This window comes from Hippopotamus amphibius, chromosome 15 (assembly GCF_030028045.1).
Source record: "Hippopotamus amphibius kiboko isolate mHipAmp2 chromosome 15, mHipAmp2.hap2, whole genome shotgun sequence".
Taxonomy (NCBI): Eukaryota; Metazoa; Chordata; class Mammalia; order Artiodactyla; family Hippopotamidae; genus Hippopotamus; species Hippopotamus amphibius.
In genome coordinates this window covers 7,092,351-7,108,369 of record NC_080200.1, presented here as the reverse complement: position 1 = coordinate 7,108,369, position 16,019 = coordinate 7,092,351, and the positions used below count along the sequence as shown (strand labels likewise).

At 53.4% G+C, this 16,019-nt stretch overlaps 1 pseudogene; it reads right to left on the bottom strand.

The window, feature by feature from the left end:
* Positions 1 to 7,139: 7,139 nt before the first annotated feature.
* On the bottom strand, positions 7,140 to 8,440 carry LOC130836773 (GTPase HRas-like; annotated as a pseudogene).
* Positions 8,441 to 16,019: the final 7,579 nt, after the last annotated feature.

The window sequence follows — 16,019 nt, the reverse complement described above, 5'->3', positions numbered from 1 at the left end:
TGGGGTCGGGCCGCGCTGGCTCAACAGGCCCCAGAGGGCCCCGCGGGGGGGGGGCGGGATGGGGGGGAGGGGCGCCAGGCAGCAGAGACCAGGCTGGACCCGAGTTCAGATGGACTGAATGCGCGTCTGCGGGGGTCAAGATGCCGCCCCATCTTGATGTTTTTCGTATGTATTTCTGCTCTCTTAGACAATTTCCATAATGTATAAAAACAAAGTGTGACGTACCCCCAAATTCCATCACCCAAGTAGGTCCAACACTAGCGACCCTGTCCCATCCCTGTGTTCTCCTGTGTTCACCACACCCTTGACCAGCACAGGTGTTTCACAGTGAACCCAAGACATCTGGCCTCACCCCGTCTTCCCTAGGCTCTCCGTGTGCATTTTACAAACAGGCGTTCTTGGGAATTCCCGGGTGGTGCAGTGTCAGGACTCGGCGCTCTCACTGCCAAGAGCCTGGGTTCAGCTCTTGCGGGGGAACTAAGATCCCTCAAGCTGTGCCTTTGTGGGGGGGAGGGGGATTCTTTCTTACATGTGACCTCGACCCCATTTCGACCCTTGAAGCACTTACTGTAATCCCCTAATATGCAGCCAGGGCTCGGGTCTCCTAACACGTCACTGCTTTCTGAACAGCCTGTTCCGATCAGGGTAACTGGGTGTGGGGTGAGGACCCTGACAGCCGGGGAGACGGTGTGGGCAGGCCGGAGAGTGGGTTCTGCTGCAGCAGATTTGGGGCGCATATGGCTAGCCAGAAGATCAAGCTCGCTCTGGACCAAGAGATGCTCTTCAGAGCCCTGACCCCAGAGAGAAGGGGGGTCTGGCCAAGGCAGCGCTGAGAGCAGCGAGGCAGGCGTGGGCCGTGCTGCTCAAGGGGTCTTTCCGGACCCCTCATGCTCCTCTCGCAATGAGATGTCTCTACCGAGGGGGCTCCATGGGCCCCGCAGTGGAATGGCCCCATGACTGCTTTGGCCTGGAGGGTGTTTCTGTGTCTCTGCTGACCTTCAAGGCCAGGCCCAGGGCCAGTCAGCCGCCGCTGGCCCTCGAAACATCCGTCACCCCACGGCCACCAGGCTGCAGGCCTCACGGAGAGAGGATCCCAGGACGCGTCTGGTGGTCCTGCCACCCCTGGCACCCCTGCCCATCTGCAGACCTGGGAACAAAATCAGGAGGTTTCCTGTAATGGGCCAGATGGTAAATAGTTTAGACTTCGGGCCCAGCCACTGCTGTCTGACAGCATAGCCTACTGGATGCACAAACGAGTGGACATGGCTGTGTCCCAGTTTGTGACTCCATCTGAAGCCTCTGGCTTGTTTGCAGGGTGGGGAGACTCGCTTGTGGCATTAGAAAACCAGACCACCAGGACAGGGTGAGGCCATGGACACTGGGGAAGAGGCCAGTCAGCTGAGACAGAGGACACCTGTGAGAGAGAAAACTGACAAGAACAACTGTATCGAAGTGGAAAACTTTGATTCTGCAAAAGACACAGCTATGGGAATGAAAAAGAAAACTACAGAAAAGGAGAGAAGATGTGCCGGTCACATGTGTAACAAAGGACTCATGCAGAATCAGAAGCAAAGCGCTGGCGAGGACGTGGAGCAGCAGGGACTCCCCTCCCGCACGGGTGGGGATGGAAATGGTGCAGGCCCTGTGGGAGACAGCTTGGCGGTTCCTTCCACATCCTCGTCACCATGTGGTCAGCAGTCACACTCCTTAGGATGTACCCAAAGGAGTTGAAAACTCACTCCACGTAAAACCTGCGTACAGTATTCACTGCTTTGTTCAGGATCCTTAAAAACCAGAAGCGACCAAGATGCTCTTCAACGAGCGACTGGGTAAGCCCTGGAATTCCATGAAACGGACGACGATTCGGGGACACAGAGGAACAAGCTACTGACTCGCTCAACAGCATGCATGAGTCCTAGACGCGTTCTCCTAAGTGACCCACATAGGACTCCATTCATAGGACGTTCTGGCAAAGGCACAACCCCAGGAGGACAGGACCAGCGGCCGCCGGGGCTGATGGGCTGGGAGCTGAAGCTGGAGCCCAGATGCTGTGGCCCCACCCGTGTGTGACAGCCCACGGGGCCGCACGTCCCAGAGACGGAACTGTGACGTGTGCAGACTGAGAAAATAAAAACGCGTCAAACTGTACACCGGGGGGAGTTGCATTTCATTGCGTGCAGACGTTACCCCTAAAATATGTTGAGCACTGAGGTGCCCTGAAGACGTCCCTGCTTTGTTGCCCTATTTCTTACACACACGTGCTTTGTTGGACGACACAAAACGAAGAGCGTGAGTAGGACACAAGCCCCCTGTGTCCCCCCCCCAGGCAGCAAGCCCTGTTTCATGTGCTGGCGGCCTACTCAGTATACGACACCGTGAGTATCCCCGCGCCCAGGCCCTGCCCCTTCCAGGGGGTCTTCCCTCTGGTCAGGACGCAGGCGCACAGGGTCACAGAGATGAGGCAGGGGGCTCCCCAGTCTCAGAATGAGACGCAGACTCCGCTTTTCAGGACAGACACAGCACCTGGGTTCCAGGAGCCCCATCTTTGGGGGGCTGTCAGGTGCTCGCCTCAGTGGAAAGGTTTTGTAGCAAGTTAGCTGGAGGCCTTATACGCATCACTGATGTCATGAAACTTGAGTTGGGACCCTGAAGATGCCATAGAATTCATCGGAAGCTTAGCAGGGGTGATGTTTTCCTCTAGCACAGCCTCCTGTGGGACCCCAGGGAGGGAGCCCCGACCCTGCCTGCTCTTTCGAGAGCATTCCCTCAAGGAACATCCGCTGACAGGCCCCACAGGCTGCCCACAGTGGGGTCTTGCGCCAGGGCCCCTCATGGGCCCTCCCAGGCCCGCAGGTGGGCCTGCCTGCCCTCAGGCAGACCGTGCGGGTCCCCATCGCCCCCCACGCCTCAAGCACCTTGGGGGGCCCCTGCAGGGCGGGGAGCCAGGCTGGGCGGGAGCCCTTCCAGGAGCTGAGGTGGGAGTGTGGGCGGGGGGCAGGGAAGGCCTCCGGGGGGGTCCTCCACGCACGTCTGGCTCTTGCAGGAGGTGGGCTACTGCCAGGGCATGAACCAGGTCGTGGGCATCTTATTAATGTTTTTGGGGGAGGAGGACGCCTTCTGGGCGCTGGTCCGGCTAATGACGGACAAGGAGCACGCCATGCATGGTAGGTGCCGGCCGGGGACCGCTGGGCGGGCCTCAGGGCCAGGGGACTCCCTGCAGAGGTCCCCTGGCAGCGGGGCTGGCGGGGACCTCGGGCCAGTCCGTCTCCCCAGCAGTGGAGGGCACTGGCTCCCCACGCTGCCCTCTGGGTCCTGGAGCCACGGCCCTCGGTCCCGGCCTCGTCCAGGCAGCTCTCCCTGCCCCGCGGGTCCTTCTGCCTCACAGCTGCCCCCCACCCAGCGCCCTCCGAGCCCACAGCGAGACGGAGCCCCGGCAGCAGCACCCCCTCCAGTGCCCCCAGACTGGCTGCCAAGCCCAGGAGAGGGCCAGGCACAGCCCTGCCACCCACCCCAGAGGCCGCATTCCCTGCCCCTCGGTACCGGGACCGCAGTTCCCCACTGTGGCCACTGTGACGAGGGCGGTTGCCAGGGCTGCACACCTGCCCGTCCCTCAGCCCAGGGCACCTGCCGAGCGGGGCCTCCAGGAGCCGGGCCTCTGCCCCGGCCGCCCGGGCCTCACAGGCTGTCCTGCCTGAGAAGAGCGTGTGCAGCGGGGCCGGGGGGGCCCGCGTGCCGGGGACACCTGCCGTATCCGACCCCTCTGGGCACGGCTCTGACGTGTGGGGTCTGGGGGCTCCTCAGGCTTCTTCATCCCAGGGTTCCCGAAATTACTAAGGTTCCAGGCCCACCACGAGCGCATTCTGGACCGCATGCTCCCTAAGCTGAAGCGACACCTGGTGAGGACACGTGTCTCCCGCACCCCCACTGAGGCCTGTCCCCCGGCCACCGCGGGGCCTGCCCTCCTGCAGGCATCCGTCTCCTCCTGGGGGGGCCTGGGGCGAGCTCGGGCTGCGCAGGCCCACGGGCAGCACGTCCCCCCAGCCCCCCGGGGGGGGGGCACAGGGCTCCGAAATGGGTTTCCAGCCAAGCAGGCAGGCCCTGAGCCCCCATGTCCTGCGTTAGGATGAGGAGCTGATGTCTCCAGGGATTTATACCCCCAAGTGGTTCCTCCAGTGCTTCATCGACCGGGTAAGGCTGCCCAGGGACGCGGGGTCCCCGAGGTGCTCCCTGTCCCCCACGCCTGATGCCCGAGGAGGGCCCCGCCCCACCCCGAGACATGCCAGGCCCCTCCTGAGGGGCACCCGAGGGGCAGCCCAGAGCCCTCCTGCTGGGCGCGGGGCACCACGACGTCCCGGGGACCCGCGGTTTCCACCGTGGCTCCCATCGGGAAGGCTGGGTCCGCGCGGGGTGCGGGCAAGCCAGTGTCATGCTCCCCCGAGCTGTGCCCACGGGCGTGGGACAGTCTCTGCTGTCCTCCAGGGTCGCAGGCGTGCTGGCCAGGCCCTTAGGACACTGAGTGGCCTGGTGGGAGCACCTGCATCCAGCAGCCTCGACCCCACGGGGATGAGCCCACCCAGATGAGGCGCTGCAGGACCTTGTCTGGTGCAGCCTGGGGGGATGGCAGGGACCAGAGGCAGATGGGGGCCTCCTCACCCCGTGCGGGCGCCCCCACTGCTCCCTGCTCCAGCTGCCCCTCCTGAGCCTACTGTCCCCACAGACCCCCTTCGCACTCACCCTGAAGCTGTGGGATGCCTACATCATGGAGGGCGAGCGCGTGCTCACGGCCATGGCCTACACGGTCCTCAAGCTCCATAAAAGTAAGTGGGTCCGAGCATGGAGCGCGCGGGCCACGGAGGAGGGAGGGCCAGCTGGCACACAAGGCGGGCAGGGTGCCCTCTGGAGAGCACCCTATGCCCAGTCTTGGGCACAGCTGGACCCCCAGGTGTGGCGCCCACAGGAGGTGTCCCAAGGTGGGGGCTGAGTCTTCTCGATGTGGCCCCCACTGTCCTGATGTCATCCCCACCCCTAGAACGCCTTCTGCAGCTGCCCCTGGAAGGCCTGCAGGAGTTCCTGCAGGACACGCTGTCCCGGGCCTGGGACCTGGAGGACCAGAAGGTTCTTAGGGAGCTGCAGGCCTCGATGGCCAAGCTGAGGAGGAGGAAATGGGACCTGCCTCCCCCAGGTGGGCTCCGCTGCGGTCTCCTCCCAAGCCACCCCCTGGGACAGTGAGCGGGGGGGCGAGGCCCAGGCCGTCCTCCTCACCCCCATCCATCTGCCCTTCTGCTCTCAGACTCGGCCAACCAGGCCAGGGCTGGGCATCAGGGCAGCCAGCACAGGTGCCAGAGCTCAGCTGCCTGCAGGGCTGTTCTCCGTGCTGGGCCGGGGCTGCCACGCGGAGCCCCACGGGCCCACCTGTGCAGGCCGAGTGGTCTGCGGGAGACGCTGACCCAGTCTGTTCCTTTCCAGCAAAACCGGGGGAGTCCCCAACGAAGCCCCTGGGCCTGGAGCGACCGGCCCCGGCCCCCAGGTCTCTCCCCACCCCTCCCAGCATGGAGACGCTCCCTGGAGAGGACGGGCTGGCCCTCCCTGGCCCACCTGCCCAGCACGAGCAGCCCGGCCCCTCGCCCAGCCCGGCCACCCCGAAGGCCAAGGAGCAGCAGCAGGAGGAGGGGGCCGCGGCCACAGGCCTCCCTCTGGGGGCCCCGGAGGCTCCACATCTGGCCCTCCTGCCCCCAGCCCAGGACAGCCCTCAGGATCAGCTGCGGCCACGGCGATGGCGGTCCCTCCCAGACATGAGGGAAAACAACTTTAAGGAGGACTGCTGGGTGCCTTCTCCATCAGCACCTGCCTGGGCCTCCCCCAGGCCCCACGACAGGCCTGGCCCTGCAAGCCCACGGAGGCCCCAGCCACCGGCTCTGCCCGGCCCACAGAAGACGGTGTCCCCAGGCTCAGGACGCCCCACCTGCCCGTGGCACCTGCAGCCAGCGGCCCTCCTGGGCAGCGACCAGCACGGCCACGACGGAGCAGGGGCAGTGCCTCAAGAGCTGCCCCTAGTCCCCACACGTCCCCACGACCCCGACCTCTGCGGCCACGGGGACGCTGAACACCACGACGTGCTGCTTCCTGCCGGCCTCCCTGGAGACGGGGCCCCCCCTGCGCACGGCACACGTCCCTGACCGGGAAGGGCCTGGCCGGGCCTGAATTTGGGCCCTGGCCGGGCCAGCGGCGCCGCGAGCGGCCCCCAGCCAGGATGACAGTAAAGGGGCTGCCCTGGCGCGTCCAGAATTCTGGCCCAAGGCAGGGCGCGCCCTCTCGGAGCTGTATGTGGCCACCTGGGGCCTGGACGTGCCCTGCGAGGCCCCTCTGGGGACCTGAGGTGGCTCTGGGAGCCACAGGCCCCCTCCAAGGACGGGGCGGCCGGGCCGGGCGGGCCGGCCCCACCCTCCCTCCCCGCAGGAGGCGGGGCTGGCCGGACGCCAGACCCCACGCAGCCCCCTGGTCCCCACGGGGCAGCGCACAGGGTGCTGCTGGTCGGGCTGGACCCACCAGGCTGCGCCCCTCCCTCCGCCAAAGTCAGTTCCGGCCTCTCAGGGTCCCCAACACTCAGGAAATACGACCCCAGCCATTCCCTACACAGCCTCCCTCCCAGGGCAAGGGACAGCCTTTGGTCTCCGTTTCACCCCTTGCTGGTTAAAGGTTAATAAAGTTTCCTGTGTTGAGTGCTAGACTGGCCGCTTCTCGCAGCACGCAGAGGTCTCCGCAGGACACACCGGGGCCCCCAGAGGCAGAGGGGCCACCAGCTGCGTGGAGCTGAGGTTCCCACCTGCCTCCTGGGAGGCCACACACCTCAGCCTCCCAGCCTCAGCCAAATGGCAGGGTCAAAACCAAACAATTTCCTTCGGCTCATCCTGTGCCCTGTGGGCCAGGACGGGGCTGGAGGAGCGTGACGGCCGGGGGGCCGGTGGCATCAGTTCACGACAGTCTGTGCATAGCGTCCCAGGAGACCCGTGGTCACTCTGTCCATCGACCTGGGCTGGCCGGGCTCTGGCGGCACTTCCTTCCTTCCCTGCCTCCGTCCCCCAAGTGTGCCTCCTCCTGCATCACATCTGACACCTCCATGCCCTGTGCCTGTGCCACCCTCAGGAGAACCGGCACCTGCAGCTCAGGCAACCTGGGCGGGCTCAGCTTGCATGCCTTGTGCTGGGGGATCTCCTGTGCCAGCATGTAGAAGGCATCCTCCACGCCCTAGGAAGAGGGGTCCGGCTCAGGGGGCACCACTGCCTCAGTCTCCAGCAGAACCCCAGCCCCTTCCCCATCCCGCCCCTCAAACGGGGAGCTGGACCTGCTCGTCTCAAGTCCCAGGGCCAGCCTGTGGGGAGGCCTGTCCTCAGCAGCTCCCCCACAGCCCACTTATGGGTCAGGGCTGACCAGAACCTGCAGGGTGCTCTGAGGGCACAGGGGCCAGGGCCACAGGGTCACTGCTCTGGCCTGGCTCAGGGCAGCTCACTCTGGGGACCTCCACCTCCCTCAGGAGTTGTGTTGGCCCAGACCCGGGCCCTGGCCGCCATCACTGCCCTGCCAGCCAGGGACACTTACAGCACGAGGGGCTGCTGGGGTCCCGGAGTTGGAGCCAGAGCCAGAGCAGCTGCCCTCCGTTGAGGGAGGGGGGCATCCAGCACTGCTCATGGGCAGGGCGAGGCCGGGCCCTGGCTGGCCGTTAGGCATGGAGCCAGCTCACCTGTCGCTTCTGGCTGATGTCTCCATGTAGGGGATGCTGTAGCGGCAAACGAGGTCCTGGGCCTGCTGAGAGTCCACGGTACGCGTGGCCAGGTCACACTTGTTCCCCACCAGCACTGTGGGCATGTTGTCTGAGTCCTTCAGCCATTTGATCTGCTCTCTGCAAGGGGGAAGGTGTGAGCCAGTGGGTGGGCTGCTGGTTCAGCTGCACCTGGGGTCTGCAGAGAGAGGACAGGAGGCCCCTGAGTGCCTGAGGGCGGCTCACCTGTACTGGTGGATGTCCCCAAAGGACTTGGCGTTGTTGATGTCAAACGCACAGAGGAAGCCCTCCCCAGGGCGCATGGAGGGGTCCCGCATGGCCTGCCATGTCCAGGAGGTTCAGCAGACATGTCTCCCCATCGATGAGCACTTGCTTCCATTAGGAGTCCTGGGGAGGATACTGCTTCGAGACAGCCGGCCCTCCTGGGCTGGGACCCTCCTGGCTCCCCTCGTGCTTTCCAGGACTCATGATGAGGAGACCCCTCCTGCAGAGCGGGTGGAAGACAAGCCCGTGTCAGGAGCCGGGCTGTGGACAGGAGCCGGGCCCCTCCCCTGTACGGTGGGGTCCCACTCACCCACACAGTGGTTCTGCATGAGCTGCAGGCCCTGGGCTCTCTTCCCCACAGCCGCCGGCACCCACCAACAGGAACATGTACTCTGTCATTGCTCCTCAAGGGACCACAGCACAAGGCACTCCAGGGGTCTCCTGGCCCACCCGCCGAGGAAGCCTCACTCGGTGTAGCCAGACCACACAGGGCATGCCCGCTGAGCTCCCTGGGCCACCTGCCCAGGCCCGGCCTGCCCTCTGGGCCCAGACATCCAGGTAACAGGGGCCACAGCCAGCACGATGGCCCAGCTGCTCACCTGTGGCACCTCCAGCCCAGAGGTGGGCGGGGGGTCCTGCCTCCAGCTGCATTTAATGACTGTGAGAGACGCAGGGAGCAGGGCCCCCGAAGGCAGGGTTCACAGCTGAGAGCGTCTCCCAAGCACACACCGGAACTGGAAGCTGCTGGGTAGGCACAAAGTCTGAACTGCATGCTTTCAAGGAAAGGTTTTTAAAGACAGCGTGAGGGAGGGGGCCTGTGGGGTGTGCAGTCAGCTCCTGGACATTCTTCTGATTGGTTGGTGGTGAGGTAATCACGAGGCAACCTCATTAACCTTCTGATGCCAGCTGCTCTGGGGTCTAGGTGCTGGTGGGCAGCACAGAGTTCACTTCTTCCACCTGCTGGGGTTTCAGTATCTGCAAAACAGTTCAAAGGCCATGGCTCAGAATATTAGCTGTCGTTCTTGAGGAGGAGGAGCTAAAGGTCCCTGATTTTGTTTAACCGCTAAACTGTTATTTTCTCTTGCTTGACTCTTTTGTTTCTGCATTTTCTCACATCTCTGATGACATGTCTTCTTGGGAACTTGGGGAAAGCCTAGGAAGCTAAAGTTTTTCTACAGACAAGAGGCAGGTGGCATCTGTCCTGGGAAGGCCCCAGAGGGTCTGCTCAGTTACACTTCCAATTTATGAGCATGGGATATCTTTCCATTTCTTTATATCTTCTTCCATTTCTTTCCTCAATGTCTTATAGTTTCTAAAGTACTAGTGTACAGGGCTTCCACCTCCTTGGCTAAATTCATTCCTAGGTATTTTATTCTTTTTGCTGCAACTGTAAACGGGATCGTTTTCTTAATTTCTCTGATCGTTAATTAGCATATAGAAACACAACAAGTTTTGGTATATTGATTTTTGTGTCCTGCAACTTTAATGAATTTATCAAATCTAACAGATCTTTTTTTTTTGGTTGTGTCTTTAGGGCTTTCTATATATATCATCAGGTCACTTGCAAATATTGAGTTTCACTACTTCCTTTCTGATTTAGATGCCTTTTATTTCTTGCCTAATTGCTGTGGCCCAGGTCAGTTACAAAGCTGGTAAGTGTAAAAGCTGAGATTCAAAACCTAATTTTGTGTGTGTGTATGTGCCAGGTGTCTCGCAGGATCTTAGTTCCCCAACCAGGAATTGAAACTGTGCCCTTTGCAGTGGAAGCATGGAGTCCTAACCACTGGACCATAAAGGATTTCCTTCAAACCCTACTTTAAAGCTCTCATTTTCTTCTCCATATTCTACTGCCCTTATGCAAATGGAGACAATATGCCCACTTTGCTGTTTAGGCACTGGGCAGGGTTGAGACTGGAGAGCCTTTTCCCCGGGCTGGCCAAAGGATGGGGACTCAAATCCCTGCTCTGCTTCCCCCTCCCCAGTAGGCTCATGCCAGCTCCCACCCACAGTGGGCATGTGTAGTATCTCATTCAAGTCTTCCCGCATTTGCTGGCGTCCACACTAGGCTGAGCACTGAGGGGTATCGGGAGCTTCAGCAGTGAACGAAGGGACCTGGACCATCCTCTGGGGCCCTGCGTAAGCCCCAAGATGCACAGCATGAAGAACACTCAGTCCCCTGTGCACTCTGACAGTTCCAGTCCACATGCCTCACACCAAACCCAGGACACAAGAGCTGCTGGAGCAGGAAGCGAAACTACGGCAGGACTCCTGGGAAAGGCCGGCCCTTTGACCAAAGACCGAGCCCCACAATCCCTATGAACACGCTGAGAATTTAGTTTGTTGCACGTTACTGCTCTGAGCTTCACAACTGTGGTGGCCGGTGGGGCGGGGGGGGGGGGGGAGGGCGCAGAGAAGGGACCACCAAACACCATCAATGACCTCCTCCAAGGTGTCAGTGGGGACTAAGTGGGGTGCATAGGTGCCCGTTACCCATCCAAATGCATCAGGCAGCCAAGGTGGACACTGTCTTACCTACTGATCTGGTGTCTACTGACTCTCTGATCCAGCAAGTGACCCAAGAAGACACTCTCCAGCCCCACTGGGCAACATCAACAAGAGCAAGTCTGGTCTCCTGCCCACCCCACCCCCACCAGGCAACAGCCAGCAGGCCAGTGGGTGCTTTCCTGTTCAACAGCACACCAGTGGAGACAGGGCTGGGAGTCTGTCCCATTGTCTCCCACAGGGGTTGTAGGAGGCAGACTCCTGCATCAGTATCAGGGAAGACAGAGAAGGAAGTCTGGACATTTGCCCCCATGTGGTGGAAGCAGGAGACCCAGGGAGGCATGTCCTTTCTCTTTTCTCAGTGGAGACCGTGTAGATGTCTGAACTTCTGCTCCTACCCAGAGGTGGCAAGAGGCATACCTCATTCTCCCAATTAGAGAGGAAGGCAGGACCTTGGAGAGGAAGGAGTGGAGAAAGGGAATCTTCAATTGTGCAAAAAGAAGTGCTTAGCAGACACCTCATGATGCAAACATGAACTGATAGAATATGCCAAACGTGTAAAACCTGACCCGCAGTGTGAGAGCTTATGCTGTATTTTCAGTGTCCTCCAAGCAGAGCGCAAATGAGGCAGCACAGAGCAGCACTCCAAGGGCTCTGAAAACTACAGTGTCATGGGAGTCGAGGCACAGAAAATAGGATCAGGACCTGTGCAATAAGCTTAACCAAGACAAAGGCATGGAAAAATGGAAGATTAAATAGGATCCCGAGTCTCCCAAAATAATACACAAAATATCCAAGAAAGAATAGAAAAATCACTTTTATCATCAGGGACCAGGAAAATCCAATGTAGGACACAGATAGTCATGGGATGCCAACTTTGAAATGACTCATATTTTGGAATTCAGTGACAAGGATTTTAAGGCAGGCATCACAAAGTTTTTCAATTAAAAAATTAGAAGTAATTGGGAAACAAAAATCTGGAAAATTTCTGTAAAGACATAGACGATATAAAACCAAGTGAAAATTGCAGAGCTGAAAAATGTAATAATAGAAACAACTCATTAGATGGGGTCAACACTAGATTAAGGATGGCAGATGATAGACTTGGTGAATTTAAGTTTAGATCAATAGAATTCACCACATCTAAGCATGAGAGAGAAAATGTATTGAAGAAAAAAGGAAGGAAGCCTCGGAGACCTGTGAGACTATAGCAAATTATGTCATATTCACATCCTTGGAGTCCTGTAAGCAGAGATCTAGTGTGTGAGGCTGAAAAATATTTTAAGATTTGTATCTGAAAAATATACCAACCATGGTAAAAGACATAAAACTACAGATTTAATAAGCTGAGCAAACCTCAAACAGGGTTTCTTCCCTCACCCCTCAAACAAACAAACAAAACAAAACAAAACAAAAAAGCCACACAAGATGTATAATTAACCTCCCGAAAACTCAAGACCAAAAAATTTCCAATAAGCTAGAGAAAAAAGACATATTACCTACAGGGGAACAAAGATTCAAGTGACAGTGGATTTCTCATCTGAAACCACAAATGCTAGGAAGAGATGCCCAAATATGTTTCAAGTGGCGAAAAAAATTGCCAACCCCCAATTCTATATTTAGTGGAAATATTGGGGAAAGAAAGACTTCACAGAGCAGAAAAGTTAAGAGAATTTGTTGGCAGCAGACATAACCTTCAAAAATTGTGTAAGAAAATAAAAGGTGAAAGAAGTTCTCGAAAGAAAGAAAGAAAGAAAGAAAGAAAGAAAGAAAGAAAGAAAGAAAGAAAGGAAGAAAGAAAGAAAGATAAAAGAAGCTGCCTTGGAACTTCAGAAAGGAAGAAAGAACATTGAAATGAGTAAAAAAATAAGTGTAAATATAAACTACGCACTCATGATATATTTAGTCATGGTTGACAGTGGAAGTAAAATTAATATCATCTTATGTTGAGGTGGATAGAGGAAATACTTAAGACAATTCTATATAAAAGTGTGGAGTAAAGATTCTTCACTCATTTGAAGTGATAAATTGTCCTTACCAGTAGACTGTAATAATTTATTTGTATACTGTACTAACTAGAGCAAACACTGAGAACACTAAAAAAAAAAAAAAAGCAAACAAAAACAACATACTCCAAAACACTATAAATGAATCATAATGGAATTCTAAGTCAAGTGCAGAAAGAAAGAAAGAAAGAAAGAAAGAAAGAAAGGAAGGAAGGAAGGAAGGAAGGAAGGAAGGAAGGAAGGAAGGAAGAAAAGAGAAGAGAAACAGTGAAATGAAAAGCAGAGGGAACAAACAAAACAGGTGATTAAAACGTCAGACTTAAGGCCTAACACACCAATAACTACTTTAAACATAAATGGTCTAAATGTTACCAGACTCAGGTTAGGCGGCTCCTTGCTCAAGGATTCAATATCAAGAGACAAGAGTTGGGTAGAAGGAAAGAGAGCTTTATTGAAGGAGACAACAATCCTGGGGAGAAGGTGGACTCGTGGCCCAAAGAAAGAATTTCCAACTCCCCAGGTTTTGCTTGGAGGTAACATAGGGAGAAGAGGAAGGGGCTACTTGCTGGGAAGAGGGTAGTCTTTTACTTTCAGAGATGATTGCCACAATCATTGGTGCCAAAGTTTTATCACATCTTGCTTGCCATTGGAGCATTATCAGGCCATGAGACTCTAGTTTTAATTATCTTTAAATAATAAGGAACAAAGTTAAAAGCAAATAAAACAACTAATCTTCCATTTCAGTATGCGTCATTAGCTTCTTGATCTGTAAACTTAGATAAACTCAAAGGGCAACTAGGGCAGGAGTCAGGGTTAGCATACTTGCAGCTGCAATTCCTCAGTTATATAAACACAGAATTTGCTAAGGTGGATAGAACGTGATGACCTATTTGCAAGCTACCTACCATAAGCTCATTTCAGATATGGCCACATAAGCAGGTAGAAATGAAAAGGATTGAAAGTTATAATATGCCAACAATAACGATAGTAATAATTAAAGTTTCAGTATCTGTACCAGTGAAATGAAGTAGATTTCACATCAAAGAAAATTATGAGGAATAAAAAAGCACATTCCATGATAACAAAAACCATCAATCCAACAAGAAGACAGTGATTACAACAGATAATCAAAATACAGGAAATAAAAGCTGATACATCATCGCATTGTGCACCTTAGGAAAATAAAAAAAGACACCACATTGTACAACCTAAATATATGCAATTTTTAATTGTCAATCATACCTCAATAAAGTTGGAAAAAAAGGGAATGAGAAGTGTATCAACATATAAGATGGTTTAATTGATTATATAGAGATGATAGCTATGTGATAAAGCAAGCACAGCAAAACATGAATGGTAAAATTTATGTGGAGAGTATGTTGTGTTCGCTGCAAAATTTGTTCAGTTTTTCTGTATGTTTGAAAATGTTCACAAAAAAATCTAAACATAAAACAAAATCTGATATAACCAAAAGGAGAAAGGAAGGAATAAAAAGTAATCACTGGGGGTTTCAATACTCTCCTCCACAACTCAGTATTATTTGAGAAAAAGTCAGCGAAGATAAGAAAAAATGCACAATGCCTTCCAACACCAATAGTCAAATGATTTATAGAACACTAAACTGACATTTACTGGACACTCCGTTCAACAATAGCAGAATACACATTATTACCATGCACCCATGGAAGATTCTCAAAAATAGAACATATTCTGGGTCACAAAACAAAGTTTGCAAATTCTTAAAAATTGAAATCATGCAGAGTATTCTCTGCCCATAATGGAAACAACCTCAAATCAATAAAGATAACAAGAAAACGTCCAAATAATTAGAAAGTAATCCATGCATTTACTGAAACACCTAATGTTTAAACGAAAATGTCAAAAAAAATTGAAAAACAGATTAAAAGTAAGGAACATGAAAATACACCACAACACAATTGGTAGGATGCAAATAAAATAGTGCTGAGGGGGAAATTCAGAGCAAAAAACGCTTACGTGAGAAAAGAAGAAATGTCTGACATCAAGCATCAAAGTTCCCACTTCAACATATTGAAAAAGAGCAGGAATATAAACTCAAAGCAATCAAAGCAAGGTAACAATAAACATAATAACAAACCATTGCATTCTAAACCAAATGCAATGGAAGAAGTGATACAAAGCATCATTAAGAGAGGGAGTAAAATTCCTGATTAAATAAATATTACCCTATTTACTAGTGGCTATAATATTGCAAAGAGCTCACTTTAACCCAAAGTACTTGAATCAAAATAATAAATTTAAAGCCACAGTACAATTTTAGAAAACAGGGATGTTGATTTTCAAATTCACAGGTAAGGGAATTTGTTCAAGGAAAATTAAGAAGTTTTCTGAGAAAAAAGAAAAAAAGAACCAGGGGAAAGATATTTATATTTATAAACACACACAAAATCCTGTCTAAAGTTTCTAATTGGGAAAAAAAAGTATGTGGAGTAAAAAACAACAACAAAAACAAAAAAAAAAAACAAAAAAAAAGGTGCTCTGGAAATCTGGAAACAATTTGGTGTATATATAAAAGCTTGCTATTTCATGAAGTTACCATTTCAAGTAAGTTGGAAGAAGATGATTTAAAATGACTTAAGGTGAACACATTACAATTTCGAAAAATTTGGTACCTACTGCTTTCAGAAAAAAATTAAGCCAAAATAAAAAATTCAAACTCTAAAAGATTTCACCTAAAACATGGGGAAATTAGGTATAATACAGATGTTGTACTAAAAGGTGTACTTTTTAGCCTCACTGCAAGCTGATTAAACACAACAGAGAAGATACAAGAAAGAGTAATCTGAAAAGTTCTTAGTTATAAAAAGAGCTTTCTGGGACACAAGAGTGACTGAAACAATACAGATATGTATATTGTAAACTTGATGAAGAAAATGATGAAGGCTAGATTCAAGAGCAAAAGCTTTGAAAATAGACAATATGGGACTTCCTAGGCAGTGCAGTGGGTAAGAATCCGCCTGCCAATGCAGGGGACATGGGTTCGATCCCTGCCCCAGGAAGATCCCACATGCCGCGGAGCAACTAAGCCCGTGCACCACAACTATTGAGCCTGCGCTCTAGAGCCCATGAGCCACAACCATTCAGCCTGTGTGCCGCAGCTACTGAAGCCCACGTGCCTAGAGCCCGTGCTCTGCAATGAGAAGCCCGTGCACCACAATGAAGAGTAGCCCCTGCTCGACCCAACTAGAGAAAGCCCGTGTGCAGCAACGAAGACCAAACACAGCCAATAAAATAAATAAACAAAATAAATTTATTAAAAAAAAGAAAATAGACAATAATCTAATATAGAACATTTCTTTGTGAGTCTGGATGGCTGAGCGCAGTTGCACAAAAAACTAAAAGAAAGTGGAGAAAATAGAGGTAAAGCAGGTTTGATGGTTTCTAATATCTGAATAAATAAACATTTACTATTATGTTTCTAATTCATTTTT